Source organism: Onychomys torridus, chromosome 11 (genome assembly GCF_903995425.1).
Source record: "Onychomys torridus chromosome 11, mOncTor1.1, whole genome shotgun sequence".
Taxonomy (NCBI): domain Eukaryota; kingdom Metazoa; phylum Chordata; class Mammalia; order Rodentia; family Cricetidae; genus Onychomys; species Onychomys torridus.
Window position 1 is genome coordinate 45942368 of NC_050453.1, and position 18168 is coordinate 45960535.

The following is an 18168-nucleotide window of genomic DNA, read 5'->3' on the forward strand; positions in this document are numbered from 1 at the left end:
AACTATAGAAAAGACAGACACATCTGGATGACTAGATAGTCATCCAAGGTTCTTCTGCAACATTGGAACATCCATCTTCAGCCTTTAGAACTACAAAATCTGGGGTAATTTTCTATGAAGCAGTAATTTTGAAGTTCTCTTCCACCTTATCTTGGCAAAGTTTGGCAGTTTTTTTCCTTTGTGTCTTGCTTGTCCAATTTGTACAGCATACTGTCAGCAGTCAAGGCAAGGACAGTTTCTTGCATAAATGAATAGCTTTGGCTTAATGAAGGTAAACTCCATATGGAGGTATTTTGATTACCATATCTGTTGGAGCCTGCTGACTGTCAGCTGGGTAGCTGGGTAGAGGTATGCAGATTGTAGAGTCAATGAAGAAGACAAAAGAGTTGAGAGGACTGCCAGACAGCCCTGAGTTTATTTCACAGCCAGCTTATATACAGTTTTGAAGGACAGAGGAAGAACAATGGACAGCACAGGCATTCAACCAGTATCTATCCTGCCTTTCATCAAGGAGCAGGCAGTTTCATTTTCTATCCCTTATTCCTTTTAAGAAAAATATCCTTGAATCTAAACTCCCTTGCTTAGTTTCTTCTCTGACAATGACCAATAATAATTTGCAACCAACTTCATCAAATGATGACAAATATCCATAAACCACTGAATAACCAAAAACATCCACCCTACCTCTTGGGAATGTATGCATTGTGTTCTTTAAATTATTTCCTATTGTCTGGGGGTGACGATATCTTTAGGGAACTGTGGGAAAATAGAACAGTCTAGTCCTGAGAAAACTAGTTGTAACCTTTGTTATCGAGTCTCAGAACTGTTCCCAGAAAATAAAGCTTTAATATGGTTTCAAAGTCCTGTACCCAATCCCCAGAAATCCATTGGTTACTAGATCTAGGAGGTCTAACATAATGCACAATTCTTTCTCAAACACAGAAGATTGCTTTTTTTTCACTGCCATTGGATAAACATTAATACCAATAATCAGTTTATTTTCCTTGTAAAAAATTCTACTTGCTTATATTGAACTCTTCATTGAAATGGATTATATTATCTAGCCAAATGTGTTATCAGAGGTTTAAAAGACCTCTTTTAAAAAATTATTTTCTAACATTTACTACTATCTTCAATTAATTTAGATTTTTCCAGTTCTATAAAATATCATATAGCTATAGGAAATTGTCTCATATCTCAGTCTCAAAAGTTGACTTAACACTATAAAAATTTTCATTCATCTTCAGGGAAAACTTTTTAAAAATTGGAATAAGTGTGGTTAACTTCCTTTCTATACAACATTGTATTCATTATTTTCCCAAAGCTGCTGCCATAAATTTATTACAGGACATTCATAAGAATTCCAACATTCTCAGTATTTTGATTCAAAAACAAAATACAACAAAGCAAAACACATATTGGGACTTTGGACACTCTTACCCAAGCCACCCACATAGCTGGGAGAATTGTAACTCCAGTACAAGTTATTCTAAAATCATTTGTTATCATTCAGCTCCTAAGAAAGCACTTATGCAATAATGATAACAAGGGATAAATTTCAAGAAATTTCTCTGCTGGGATGGTCAGTAATCAAAATTATTAAGACAGAATCCATCCACAAAAGGATGATTGCCATAATTGTAATTGCTCAGTGTTTCAAAAGTGTTGAACCCAAGGCCTTAAAATTACACTTTCTTCATACCTCAGGTACCTGTTCATGGCCTCACACAACGAGGTTGATTATTTTCACCCAATTATTTCTCATCTCGCTTGTCAAGTGCCTACTTGCAAACATCTCATAGAATTACCAGTCTGGCCACATAGACAGCATGTCCTTCAGAGCCAGAAAGGACATTAAGTCAAGTGAACTCATTGCAACTACTTTGACCATTTTAATGTCACAATGCCTTTTATTCTATCTACAATCTTCACAATGAACATTAACTTTGGTTGTGCAAACTTTATGTATGTTTTATATTATTCATTGTTTTAACACTATTTAATAAACATTCTTGGCTGTCCTGAAACTCACTCTGTAGACCAAGCTGGCCAAGACCATGTCACAGAGAAATTGTGTCTCGAAAGAAAAAAAAAATTAGAAAGGATTAGTGATTTCCTGGTGCTGGTATAGAAGGAAAGATGGACAGATTACAAAAAAAGATACAAAAAAAAATATTTAGCGATAGTGGAGAAATTCATTATCTTAATTGGGGTGACATTTTCATGGATGTATATATATCAAAATTCAATACATTAAAATTATATAAAAATTTAACTTTCTCCCATCTGATCTCAATGTTTCTTGCTCATAGAATCACTCCTCCCTCTCATAGACTGGACTCATGGAGCTCATCCTGGTGTCCTGCAGTAGATCTCTGCATCTGTTTCCATCAGTCACTGGATGAAGGCTCTATGATGACAGTTAGGGTATTCAGCCATCAGATCAACAGAGTAGGTCAGCTCAAGCACCCTCTCATCCTTGTAGGGGTCATCCTTGCAGGTTCATAGGAACTTCCCTAGCATTCTGTTTCTCCCTATTTCCATGATATCTTCATTTATCATGGTATCTCTTTCATTGCTCTCTCATTCTGTCCCCAACTCCACATCTGACAGAGGGATGATCTCCAAAATGTATAAAGAACTCAAAAAGCTAGACTTCAAAATACTGAACAATCCAATCAAAAAATGGACTTTGAAGGAAAGAAAGCTTAGGGGAGCAGGAGATCCCAGCTGGATCAAGAACAGAAAGGTAGAACAAGGAATAACAGACCATGATAAATGATGACCACATGAGAAAAGAAATAGGCAGAGTGCTGGATTGGAGAGGTCCCCAGAAATCCACAATGATACATACTCTGTAGACTGCTGGCAATGGTCGAGAGAAAGCCTGATCTGACCTAGTCTGGTGATCAGATGGCCAAACACCTTAACGGGTCGTGCTGGAACTCTCATCCAATAACTGATGGAAGTGGATGCAGAGTTCCTCAGCCAGGCCCCAGGTGGAGCTTCAGGAGTCCAATTGTCGAGAAAGAGGAGGGATTGTAAGAGTGTGAATTGTCGAGAACAGGATTGGAAAAGCACAGGGACGAATAGCCAAATAAATGGAAGCACATGAATTGTGAACCAAAGGCTGTAGAGCCCCCAGCTGGAGCAGGCTCTCTGAATAAGTGAGACAATTGAATTGCTTGAACTGTTTGGGAGGCATCCAGGCTGCGGGACCAGGACCTGTGTGTCCTTAGTGCATGAGCTGGCTGTTTGGAACCTTGGGCTTACACAGGGACACTTTGCTCAGCCTGGAAGGAGGGGACTGGACCTGCCTGTACTGAATCCACCAGGTTTAGGTGTATCACCAGGTGGCTCTTGGCCCTGGAGGAGATGGGAAAGGGGGGGAGGGGCTCCCACTGTTGGTGGGAATGCAAACTTGTACAGCTACTCTGGAAATCAGAATGTCAGTTTCTCAGAAAATCAGGAATTAGTCTTCCCCAAGACCCAGTTATTCCACTCTTAGACATATACCCAAGGAATGCTCAATCTTACCACAAGGACACATGTTGAACTATGTTCGTATCAGCATTATTTGTAATAGCCAGAACCTTGAAACAACCTAGATGCCCCTCAACTGAAAAATGGATAAAGAAAATGTGGCAGAAATACACAATGGAGTACTACTCAGCAGTATAAAACAATGGCATCATGAGGTTTGCAGACAAATGAATGGAACCAGAAAATATCCTAGCTGTCATCATAGATCCTTTGTCCAATGACTGATGAAGGCAGATGTAGAGAGCCACAGGCAGGCACCAGGCTGAGCTCTGGGAATCCAATTGATGAGAGAGAGTAGGGATTCGGCAGGAGAGGGACCTTGAGATCATGATGGGAGGACGTGCAGAAATGAAAGGCCACACTAGTGGAAGCCCATGAACTGTGGACTGGTGGCTGTGGAGCCCTCATGGGACTGAACTAGGCCTTCTGGATAGGGAAGACTGTTTTTGGCTCAAACTGTTTGGGGGGCACCCAGGCAGGGGGATCAGAATCTGTCTCTGGTACATGGACAGTCTTCTGTAATCCAGTGCCTGTGGTGTGACACCTTGCACAGCCTTGGTGCATTGGGAAGGGGCTTGGACATGCCTAAGCTCAGTGTGCTGGTATCTGATGACTCCCCTTGGGAAACCTCAATTTGAGGGATGTGGGGATGCCGGGTGGCTTGGGAATGAGGCCTGGGAGTGGGAGGAGGGAAGAGGGGCAATCTGTGGATGGTATGTGGAGTGAGTAGAAAATGTCTTAATAAAGAAAAATGAAAAAAAAAAAAAAGAAAGAAATGATCAACTTCCTTAGCCATCAAGGAAATGCTAATCAAACCACTTGAAGAGACTATTTTACATTGCCAGAAGGCCTAAGATCAATAAAACATGTGACACCTCATGCTGGCAAGGATTTGAAGTAAGGGTGATACTCATCCATTGTTGATGGCAGTACAAATTGTAAAGCTACTATGTTAATCAGCATAGTAGTTCCTCATTAAGATGGGAATCAATCTACCTTAAGATAGAGCTATACTACTTGGGCAGATACTCAAATGATGCATCATAGTACTATACAGAAACTTGTTCAACCATGTTCATTGTTGCTCTATTCATAATACTCAGAAAATGGAAACAACCTAGAAATCCATCAACAGAATTGTGGAAAGAAAATGTGGTGCATTTCCACAATGGAAAATACCTTAGCTGTTCAGAAAAATGGCATCATGAACTTTGTAGGCAGAAGCATAGGAAAGAAAAGTCTTTCTAAAAGAGTTAACCCAGATCCATAAAGATAAATATGATCAGTGCTTTATTCAGGCATTACCAGAGGGTTTTCCACCTGCAGCAGATGGGACAAATACAGAGACTCACAGCCAAGCATTATGCACTTAGAGATATCTTGGAACACACAGCTCTAAATGAGATATCTCCATCAACTCCCTTCCCTCAGAACTGGGCAGTAACTGTGCCTTCCTGGGCATAGGAGTATAAAGATCTGTTGGACCAGTTCAAATGCTCTTGTGAGAATTGATCACATTTCCATCTGTCCCTTGGAAGCTCTTCTCTTCATTCTAATTTACTAATTTTAATCTGCTATGAGCTGGAAAAACACAAATAGCTATGTGCATTTTGGGAATAATTGGAGTATGTAAACATGCTGAGTATCCTTATATGGCTAGAATATGGGGGAATGAATTTCATAAAATAATCAGACAACACATTTGAAGTTCATATTAAAAAATCACTCATTCCAAAATTCACTAGAATTGCTTTAAGTTTTCTAAACTATCATTAACAGGTACCTTTCCTCTAGTCTCAAACCTTCTGATTTTCTAGAATTGAATAGTACCTCATCATCACTATTCAAAAATATTAAGTTGCTTCTCAAACTTATCTGGTGAAAGTGGTGAATATCACTGAGCTGATATATGACATTTTAGTAGCTGAAAATGCAGAAAAAATATTAAATAGCTCCAAGAATTGGGACAGAGTTTTAGATTTAGATACTTTTCAATAATGGGGTAAAATAAAAAGTGTACCAAAAGAGAAATTTAAGCACATATTGCACAGTTCACTTCACCTCACCTATGCAGGGAGACAACCAGGACAAGAGAATAGGTATTTGATCATAGAAACTGTATATTTTTGTTCTAGTGTGCTTTTTGACAGGGCGTTGATGGACTGGTCTCAGAATTTTCAAGGCTCTGCATCAGAGTTTTGAGTGCTGGTAACATAGACACGAGGCACAGCATATGACTAAGAGCTACACATGTGACTAAGACTGAATTTGGTTTTCAGCCTCGTTCAAACATTTGCTAGTCCAGGAAGCTCTGGATTAGTTTTGTTATTGGTGCTTAGTAAACCAGGACGGTGCAATCAACAGTTCACTTTAGTACAATTTAACTTCTAATGTGTAAAATATAAGAAACTGAACGAACTTTTCTCAAGGAGAATTCTGATATGGAGCAAAGCAACAAAGAACTGATATTAACTATTCAAAGTCAACGTGTCTGGGCAGTACAGCAGTACATTTTGTACACTTTTAATGGGGCCAGTGAACGTGCCCACCATAAAGTCAGAAAGGTGGGGAGAGTTGTGGGAGAGATAAACTGCTCATGAAATTTCAGCCTAGCTTTCCTTGGTGACCTCCCTGATTGGGGAATGGAGTAAGACACTTCAGAAAATTGTCAACAGACACAGACCTTTGATCTCCTCTTCAAATTTCATGATACACCAAAGTATAGAGAAGTTATAAATGGAAGCCAAACATAAACCTAACATTAAGAAATAAAGATCAAATCTAATAAAAAGACAGATTTTCATATTACAGAGACAGACTGAGTAACTAAATTCCTCTCAGCCTCTTTAATCACCATTTTATCAACTTTCTCCATTTGGATAAGACCATGGCGTGCTTTTCTATCTTTGCCTGGTTTACAGTTCCCTTACAACAAAGATGTCTAATATCTTCTATGTTACCACACAGGAGGTGATTTTATGAATGACTATCCTTGAGTACAGTGAATCATGCTGTAATAAACGTGGTAGTGTTGGTTCATCTTCTACATAATCATCATCTCTTCAGGGTGTTGAAGATTCCCTGGATCATGGTGTTTTTAACAATGGCAGTACTGTCTTCTGTTCATACACATTATATAAGATGTTCTTCCTTACCATCATGTCATTTCTTATTTTTTTTTAACAACAGCTGTCCTACTGAACTAAGATGTTGCTTTATCATCAGTTTGTTTATATCTTTCCAATTTAAAAGACTGAAAAATTGTCATGAACATGATAAACATTTACAGAGTTTACTTTTCGATATGTCTACTTTATTGTCTATTTTGAATTCAATTTTTTATTAAATTCTTTGAATTCCTAGGTTATTTCAGACATGAACCCCTTAGCATTATGTTCACATGACTAAAACATTTTAATTTTATACCTAATTTGTCTGTTTGTTCTGGTGATTGCTTCATTTTCTTGTATAGACTTATGTAGTTTAACACATTGATGTTAGTTTATTTTCAGTTCCAAAATATATTTACCTGTATCAATGTCTTAGTTTCCTTATATTTTCTGCTAGAGTTCTGTTACAGTTTTGAGTTCAAAATTTTTACCTAATTTGTTCTGAGTTGTTTAGTAAGTGGAAAATGATGACAGTCTATTTTCACTCTTTTACATACATGGAATAAATATCGCCAAAAGTCATTTATTGAGGAATACCTTTTCCCAAATATGTGACATGGTGTCTTTGAAAAATATTGTTTGGCTGTAAGCACATGATTTGTTTTGAGAGTTTCTAGCTGGTTCCATTGTTTTGTAATGTCAACACAATGCTGTTTCTGCTGTTACTGTGTTGAGTACATTTTAAGGTCTCTAAAATCATGGGAAACAATTATCCTCTGGATGCTTTGTTCACCCATCATACATTTAAATCTGTGAGTATATCAAACTGTTGGTTTATGCCACAATATTTATTAAGTTTACATTTATATTTATTAAGCTTATCTCTAAGAAATTTTCAAATTTAGCTGTTTTTAGTAGTTTAACATCAGTATGTTGGCTTAGAAACAGATTAAAAAAGAAAAAGAAAAGGAGGTTTGCAGACCTCACATGTACTTGGTATAGAAATCCAGGGACAGCCACTCATTTTAAAAGCTTCACAGTTCTTCTGGAACGGCAGAGCTGTCTGAGATGGAGCCAAGGTTCCAGCAGGATATCACAGCCCTGGAGAGTGATTCCCAGGAAGGACAACAAAGTCACAGTCATGGAACTGGAAGTATACCCAACAGGATTTCCATAATTCTGTTCTAATTAATTCAGTTTCTTTACTATTTCATGCAGGATTAAGCTGTGCTTGCTAGACGATTGTAGTGTGTGTGTGTGTGTGTGTGTGTGTGTGTGTGTGTGTGTGTGTGTGTGTGTGTCTAGATTAATTCACAAATGGCCAGGCAAATGTCTGCATTGAGACCCAAGAAAGATTTAGGTGTTTAGTTAAATCTCTTAGTAGATGAAAGGTGACTATTTTGCATGTCAGATGAGAGTTAATTGTTGATATGAAAGGGGAGATTGTGGTTAATCTTACTTCACAAACAGGAATATAGGCTGATTGTGTGCCATACAGGAAACTCACAGAAGAACATGGGTATGTGCTATCTTCCATGAATATGGGAGACTCTTATCCTGAGTGAATTACTCACTATATAAAAATGATAAAATCAGATGAGAATAATGAAATACACTTAGTTATCCACTTTAATCATCAGTGTATTCCTTAAATATGTGTACCTTTCCTTTGTTTAAAACCTTATACCAGGCATTTCTATCCTGATGCTCATGGGCCTTTTGCATCACAGGGTAGCTTGTACTTGACAGTCTTAAACTGTAATATCAAAAAGTTAGATACTTCTACATCACAAAATCATTTTCTTTATATTATTTCATAAATGTGCATTATAATGTGCAGTTATATTGTGTTTCCTTGAGAGGAAAGAACATATATATATGTGTGTGTGTGTGTGTGTGTGTGTGTGTGTGTGTGTGTGTGTGTGTTATCAATATTTTCCTTAATGTTCTTAAAAAATAGTCAACATATACATGAGTATTGTCAGGTGAACAAGTACCTTTAAAAGGCATTGGCTTAATTGTGTTTTGAAATAAATTCCTTATATGCACAGTAAGTCTAAAATAATAGTTACAGTTTAATTTCAGCTGTGTTTTTTAGGTTATCCAATTATATTGTAGCCATCAATATCACTTTTATGAAGAGACCCAAGGCCGAATAAAAATATAGATCATCTGCAGACACACTGGAGTTAATTAAAAATAGCCCTCCTGTAGATTGCTCCAAGTGCATGTACATGCAGGGAGACCTGAGTGGACTCAGTGTTTTTATTAAAGGAGAGCAAGGGAGCACCTGGTATTGTCAGGGAAAAGTGGTAGATGGGATAGAGGATGATTTAAAAGGGTAGGGAATCTGTGTGGATTATATCAAAGTATATTATCTGAATATATGGAATTCCCAACTGCAAAAACAAAGCATAAAAGGAGCAAGTAGTGGTCCAGACTTACTGTGGTAGGAATATAGGTCTTAATCCTATTAACATATCATTTCCATCTTAGAGATGCATGCTACATGGAAACAGTTACCTTGCTTAAGTGACTATATTTGTGTAAGGGCTTGTGATTAGTCATGGAATTTAGCGACAATGATTATTTGTGAGTTTGTTCCTATCCACATCCACATCATATTTTGCTGTTTGTTTTCTTAATGTTTGCCATGCTGTTTAGTTTTTGTTTACTTGACATGAACCGGAGACACCTGGGACAAAGTGATTTAACTGAGGAATTAATTGCTCCATCTGATTTCTCTTTGTGTGTGTCAATGGAATATATTCTCTCTGCCTCTTTGTCACTGTCTCAGTGTCTCTGTGTCAGCTCCCCTTCCCTAGTGTGCGTGTCTGTGTGTGTGTGTGTGTGTGTGTGTGTGTGTGTAGGAAACCAAACTATGCTCTTCTGCAAAAGCTGCAAGTGCTCTTCGCTTCTAAGCCAGACTCACTGATGTACATTTAAATGTGGTGGTTGATACTTACACTTTTTATATTTTTGATGTTTTGCATTAGTAATATAAAGAATGTTTGTTAGATGGTATCTCATACTGAGTTTGTAAGTATACCATGAACAGACTTTGAGCTAAATGAACAGCAGGCTTAACACACCACATACACAACATACACACACACACACACACACACACACACACACACACACACTGAACTACTCAATACCTAAAAGTTAGAAACCTCTATTTTCTGCATAAAGCAAAACATTTAAAGTTCTTTTGAAAAAAATGAGGTTATAATAATTTATTATCTTAGCAAGTCTTGTAAGAGAAAAACTGATATTTTATAATCATTCATTGGCTAATTTTAACATTTTAAAGTTCATATTTTTGTCTAAATATGACAAAACCAGATATAGATATATAATATTTACTGTGATTTATACTCCCTCATTTAGTTTTTTATCATTAAATATCAAAAAACATGGTAAATAGGTAATCTTTTGAAAATTGTGAGTAGTAGTTGAGCATCATATTTTAAAGAATATCAATTTTGATATCTAAGAAAGAGTCCTTTCCTAACAGGATTCCTGTAGATATAACTGACATTTGCTGGTATTCAGTACTATCAACTGATGGTGGTTATACCGTATCAGTATGGTCTGTCCTTGGAAACACTGAGGAAATAAACACTGCTGTCTACAGTTTATTCTTGATAAAAATTTTGTAGTAAATATGACTATTTTCCTATGATATAATTATAAATTTGACCTGTCAATGTCAGTATAATTTTACAATTTTTTCAGGGAATTTCAGTTTCAGTTATTAAAGAAAATTCAAGTGCAATTGCAATATTTCTGCAAGCCTCAACAAGAAAATATATTAAAATTTTTATAACTAAACCGCTGCTTTTCAAGTGCTTCACCTGAAGTGTTGTGGTAATAAAGTAAAAAAAATATATAGTCTCATAAAAATTTAAATCTGCAGTAGTGTTGCATATCTCTGCAGTACATCAGTTGAGCTCTAGTGTACCCTCCCAACTTGACGTTTTCCTACAGGAACTCAGCTAATTCTGGAAGCTACTGTTAACACTGCACTGCTTAACTTTTTTTCCTAGATGTCATTTTGACAATTGAGAAAGCTCCAGCAGCTAGAAAAATGTTGTTATAGAAAGAAAGGCAGCTCAAGAGAAAATAGGACTGGTGAAATATTCAAACCATAGAACTTTATATGGAAAATATCATTTATTAAATGTTTCTCAGTATTTTTTTTAAAAAAAATAGTTAATAAGTTTGCTATTGAAATTTGTATTAGACTTTGGTCTTCAAGCTTAGTTTCTTAAGTTTCCATAGAATTATTTTGATTATTCATGGACTCATGTATTTTAAAGGGTCATACTTAATATATTTTATATTATAGAACTAAAAGTGAAATTGATGCCCTCTCAGAGAATTTCTATTAGCATGGAAGAATGGTAAATTTCTGTTTTAAAAACAAATTATGCTATCTCACACTTTTGAGCTTCTGCCCTCTCTCTGTGATTCATGCCTTTCCACCACTAGGGCATGTAATTGCCTAAAAATATTATGATAAAACTGGACATAGTAGTGGATGACTTTATGGTTTACATAAAAATGGTGGCTCATGCCTTTAATCCCAGCACTCCGGAGGCAGAGCCAGGCCAATCTCTATGAGTTCGAGGCCCGCCTGGTCTACCAAGTGAGTTCAAGAAAGGCGCAAAGAAACCCTATCTCGAAAAACAAACAAACGAAAAAATGTTTTAAATATAGATGTGTGTGTGTGTGTGTGTGTGTGTGTGTGTGTAATTTTTGGATATTCTTAGTTTTACAAACTTTAAAATGTATATCATGTGTGTAGGGAGTGGGTTTGTGTGATGCATATGTGTGAATATATGCATACTTATGTCATTGCCTGCATGAGTGGTAACAGGAAACCTTTCAAGATTAGTCACCTCTCTTCTGTCATTGTGCACTTGAGGGATGAAACTCTGTCAGGATTGTGAAACAAACCACAGATCTTTTGATCTGCTCTGCTATCCTGTCCTAAACTCATTTATCCTATTCACCATAACCATCTTTTCTTACTACAAATTAGATTAATTTTAATGGCACATAAAACAACATTATACAGATTTATTAGATTCTATGGGATATTTCATGAAATATATCATTTTTAAAAGGACACACACATCTGTCTTTCCAAATTATCTCTATGTTGTAAATCTCCCAAATTCTACATTTTTTAATATATTCTATACATGTATCATTTTTGGTACAGCACTTACCATTTGACTATGTTTTAATCTGTTGATCAATGCTGCCTAGTTCTCTAGTACCTACAGTTTTTCTGCCTTCTGCTACCACGATTCTACTTTTGAATTCTCTGAATTAAGCTTTCTCTATTCCTCATGTTTGTGAAAGTATTTAATTCATTTTATTTATGTTTCTGATTTAATGATTTTTAGCATAAAGTCCTTGAAATGACCATTTGACACCAGAAAGTAATCTTAACCCCCTGTGAACCCTTTAATTTTCCTTTGTTGTCCTTTCTACAAGTATAAGACCTCTTCCTCTTTACCCTCCATGGGTCACATGAGTCATCTTGAGTACTTCAACATAACCTTTGCAGCCCACGTATTTCTGAGCTGGAGTCTCTATTACAATCCTGAAGATGAAAAAATGTGTGTTTATAGCCTACTGGTCTTCTCTTTGAATTTTATAAAGTCATCTCAGGTATGAGGTGTTGAAAGCTACTTCATCTTTTCTTCAAAAAGCTTCTTATTTGAGGTTCAATCAACACCTGATTATTCCAGTTCTCTCATTCACTGACCTCAAATGCTCAAGTATTCATGGTCTTGCAGTTCTAAGAACTATATTTCCTACTTTCTGGTTTTTATAATCGATTCATTTCTCTTAGGTCCAGTGTGACTGTCACAATTTAAACCATTGATGTCTCTCAGCTGGCTATCACTGTGGCACACTTTCATGCTGTCTCCAGGACTCTCTCACTTCAATACTTTCTGTATTAAAACAAGGTAGCTCGCAAAGTAAATATATCTCTTCACCTCTTACTTGAAATTTCTTAGATATAGACCAGAATCATTATGTCAGTTCATTAGCAGAATCCTAGGTATTTGCCTAGGTGTTTGTCTCTTTCCATTGTCCTGATTTATTCTCTAATTTGCAAAGGTCTATTCCTCCATGTTTTCTCTTAGAGTTGAAACGTTTCACAAGCCCTAACATCTTCTTGGAATAAAATTTCCAGCAGTTATCATGGGTCTAATTTCTGCTAAGTGAAAAATATGACAGAAGAGCACAGGATTTCATAATAGGCAAAGTACAATTCAGATTTTAACTGTGTCATTTATACTGTATGATGAGGTGGGAAAGTCACTGAGGATCAATACATCTTAAAGATGAGGATAATTGCAGTGCTGCTGTGAAGACGGGGAAGAACCAAGTGCCAGATGCCAAGTTTTCCTGTCTTGTCTCATTAAAGGATGGTAAAGAGCATGGCTAGACTTAAAGCTCTAAACTCCTGCAGTACAATAGTGAATGTAAAGTAAAATCATTATACAGATAGGCCATCTCCACACAGTTTCATTCTTCTCCTTATCTCTGCCTAAGAGGATTCTGATGTCACTTTCATTGGGCTTGAACACAATGTAATTTCTTAAGTTATTTTGAGTTAGTGTATAAGAAAAATCTCACCCATTTAGAAGCTATAGTGCTTCTGTACAGCATGTCCCATACTATATAAGTTCAAAAATTAATGGAGATATTAAAGTTTTGATAGTTATTAATCTTCTTCTATTATATTCACAAGACATTTAAAGGATCAGAGGCCTCCAAATATCAAGCCATCTTTATAATTAATATATCAAGGATAGTGTCTTCACATAATTAAAGAAATAAGAGCTTCCTTCTAGTCTTTCCTCCCTGCCTATTGTCCCTGACTAATGGTTTTGCAATTACCTGACCACAGTGTAACTGTGTCAGATCAGCAATTCAATATGACTTATATATAGGAACAAGTTGCCATGAATATAATTACTGATATCTATGATAGTGCAGTGTATGAGAAGATAAGCAAGCCCCTTTACAAAAAAATTATGGAAATCATAATCTCTCTCACAATACAAGAATTGCAGATGAAAATAAATTGAAAACTCAAAACATATTTTTCTGATTTTCCAAAATAATCATTATACTAACTATAATACAGATATTATCTTGAAAATTTATACTTATAGCTTTGCCTTGAAAGTACACATTTTCAAGTTAGAGGGTTTTTTTTTTTCAGGAATTTTGCATTTATTTACAAATAATATGATGGTAATTTTGGTCTGACATAAATGAAACTATTTTAAATATAAGAGTATCAAATAGATTTTATGATATTAATAATTGCCTGCCATGTTTTATTTATTATTTCAGTCACAGTGTATTGTGAAAATATCATATTACATTATCTCTTTTCCTTTTAATGTAATCAGACATATATGTTTTTCAGAGCTAAATTAAATGATAACATTTAAGTACGAAACATAAAGAACTTGTTTTAGAATTTATACCATTATTTCATCACTGAAGAAATTTTTGTTTTATCTGTGAAACAGCACTTACAAGAACAAGACAATGGATTTAAAATATATATATATATATATATATATATATATATATATATATATATATATATATATCAGTTCAGTGTAATCTCAAAACTTTACTAGTTCAAACTGCTTCAAGTTGGGCATTTCACAGTTCTGTAGATTAAAAATAAAGCTTGAGTCTCATTGGCTAAAACGAAGATGTCAGCAGAGCATCGATTTTTGTCCAGAAGACAACTAGAGAAGTCCCTTTTTTAGCAGCCAAGGAGACAAGCTCCCAGAACTGCTACCCAGGGTTACTCAGAGAAAGACTTCCCAAAAGCAAGGACAGAAAAAATTCTTATCTATAATAATTCACACATGACTTGAAGGTCATTCTCTTTTATTCTTCTTCATAACTCAAACCTCATCCCTCACTCAGCACACACACACACACACACACACACACACACACACACACACACAGATGTGCTCGCGCGCGCACAGACACAAATACACACACTACTGCCCACTCGCTGCTAGCTCTTTACACAGTGGCTCTCTACATAGATCTACACAGAGTTCCAGTTCTCCAGTTCTGTAGTTCTAAATTTTTGGTTTCAATTCTCTCTATTCTAAGTCTTTGGTTCCAATTCTCTCTAGTTCTAGTTCTCTTTAGTTCCAATTCTCTTTCATACTGCTCTCTCTACCCATCCAGCTACATCCCTCACTCAGTGTGCATGCACGCGCGCACACACACACACACACACACACTCACCTCTGCCCAGCTCTTTTTACAGTTCCTTCACGTCACTCTTCTCACAGCCAAACTCTGCACAAATGTTAGTTACATTTTCAAGGTCACAAAGCATTTCTTGAGTTAACAATCAAAGACAGAGCCTAATGGCTACACATAAGGAATCACATGGTTTCTCTCAGGCAAGGAAGGTCCCACTGAACAGTCAGTGAGTAACACTTGGCCATGCAGGTAGCCTGAATGGAGATGGAGATTGGCATTGAATTTCAGGACTTTATAAAAGTTAGTAGGCTGAACCTTGAGTGGTATGTGCAGAAAAAGAATTGCTGCAGGGATTTATGTCTACCAAAGTTGCTTAATGTCTGACCTTGACTTAACAATAAACATCTGGGAATTTGTCCTTGTGTATTCTCAGCTAGTCTGTTTTGAATTTGTTCTAAAGTCCAATATTAGTTGTCTTTGTGACTGAGAATACTGTTAATTTCTTGTGTCAGTTATAAAAAAAATATTGTAGTACTGTCAGAATTATACTGCTTAAGCAGAAATCATCATCCTGACCATTCACAGCTACATGTGTGCCCAAGGATGTAATATTTTCATGGAATAAAAACAGGCAGTAGGAAAGTATCCATAGCAGTTCTTAGGGAAGGAATGTAGTGGTGCATGAGAGAAATTACAGACAGGATCAACTGGTTATTTATAGTCAGTAACTCTATGACTTTTCCAAGTAAGGCTCCCCATTTGGTGGGTGAACCTGTTAAATACTAGTTGTCACCTGCTGTATACTCCCACAGCCCTCAGCACCTTTTCTTTTTCTTTTCTTGCCTCTGGGCTTCTCCTTTATTTCTTTACTGTATTTGAGACAAAAGCAGTCAAGATGAATGTGCCATGACAATAAAGGTACCACCCCTTGGCAGAACTTAAATAAGGAATATTGGTTAATTTAAATATAAGGGTTAGCTAGTAACAAGCCTGAGCTATAGTCCAAGCATTTATAATTCATATTCAGCCTCTGAGTTGGCTATTTGAGACTGGGCAGTAAACCTCTCCTTACATGATACCATTGCCAAAATTCATTTTCCTTTATTAATTAAATCTATCATTCTATGGTTTTATAACTTTGTATTATTGAATGTTATAGATGCTCATCATTCAATATGAAACAGTGTCTGAATGCCTATGAGGATATACAGCATTTGTTTTTGCATAGTTTCAACTGATGCTTCTTGTAAAAGCCTGTGATAATAATACCTTTTCCCAAAACTTCCTGATTCATGTCATCCTGACACATTGAAACAGACTAAATTCAAGCTTTTGGCTTACTTAAATTTCTTAGTGTCTTACATTGTTGCTTTGAGTTCTCTTTCCTACTGTAATTCATTGTTGTTTGTTTTTGAACTTTACAGAATCAAGTATATTGTATTCATCTAAAATAAATAACCAAATGAATAGCATTAGCACAAAAATCAATGAGGTTTTGTTTTAATATAAATAACTTTTTGTATATATAAACATTAAAAAATTACTAAAAGATTAATAATTTTTGCTTTATAAATTTTTATATACTTAGTTTTTCAAATTTCATGAAGAATACTTACATAGTAATATTTACATAGCAATATTTACATAGAAATTGTAAACCTTATTTTTCTTCATAATTTAAAATTTAATTAATTCTAATAATATATTGTCAAATACTTTAGTGGAGGTTTCAGTGACTTCCATGAAAGGATCATTGGTATTTCTTTCTTTGAAAGATTGTACAGACTGCAGATTTTCAAACTGTCAAACTTAGCAAGAATATATTTGTACTTATTAGTAGTTCTAGATTAAATCTTATATTATATTCTCCATAATATATGTGGAGTAGCTCTCTTACAGAACTTTTCTTCCTTTATTTCTGTGAGGCTGAACTTGTATCTGAAAATTACAGAGCTGATGTGACATCAGTCTGCTCAGTGTTCATCACACACAAAGAGAGATGTTAAATTGTGATTTTAATTGGATTGGTACTAATTTCTTTCCCTTACTCTCCTCTCAGACACAGCCTCTCCCATGAACCATGCCTGGAACCTGTCTCATGCTCTACCCCCACTCTAAAGCTAAGAGTGTCTTTTGTTTCAATAATTATTGTAATATATATATATATATATATATATATATATATATATATGAACGAGTATGTAGATACAGGATTATGTAAATATAAACAGTCGATTCAACACTTATGTAGAATGCATAGCATCTTTGCATTCATAATTTATCAGTTCTTTGCATTAAGCATATGAGCATTTGGTAATACACCATGCTGTGTTAGTTCCTAAATCTACATATTTAGAAGAAAAGTCCTCCCCATTGGCCTACCTCTCTATGTAACCATAATATCTTTACCCATGAATACTGTTCTACAAATCTCGTATAACTACAGAAAAAAGACTGGGTAAGGGATGTATAGACACCAATATGTTCAAACCTTTAAGGAACACAGGGTGAAACAGAGGCAATATCTTGTTTGGAGCCTTGAATTAATAAATCTCATTTAGAGTTCCAAGATGTAAGGGATGAGTGAAATCCTGTAGGGTCTATGTTTTGTGAAGCCACCCATAATTTTTTTTATTATTATTTTTGCTTTTTACTTTAGCACAGGTTGCTACATGCCACTAGCATTCTCTCCCCACTCATCAAACATTTCAAGGTGTCAGAGACTAGGACAAAGCAGCAGAAAACTTTCAGAATGGCCAACTCATTTTTGACCAGCTGTAGAGCAGCCAGTCATAAGCACAGAGAATTTGTCCATAATGCAGATCATGTGGTAGCTAGGTAGACACCAAGATAAAAAGGGATAAAATGGTGAGAAAGAAAGGCACATTGCACACAGACTCAGATTTGATGCTGTTGTCTTTTTTCTTATTTATGTTTTCTTATTTTATTTATACATTTATGACCTTCTCTATGCTTTCTATTCTTTCTTTTTCTCCAATCTACTTACAACAAAGAGATTTGAGAGTTCAATGCAATATAGATCAAATGGACTTATGAAATATCAAGTTAAAAGTTACAGTTCTTCTCAAGAGTGCATGGGATTTTCTCTAGAATAATAGTATTTTAAGACACAGAATAAAGTTTGCCAATAAGGAAACTAAGTCTTAAAATATATTTTCTTTTGTTTGGTGGCCATTGTCTTGGTAAGATTTCCATTATTGTGATAAAATAC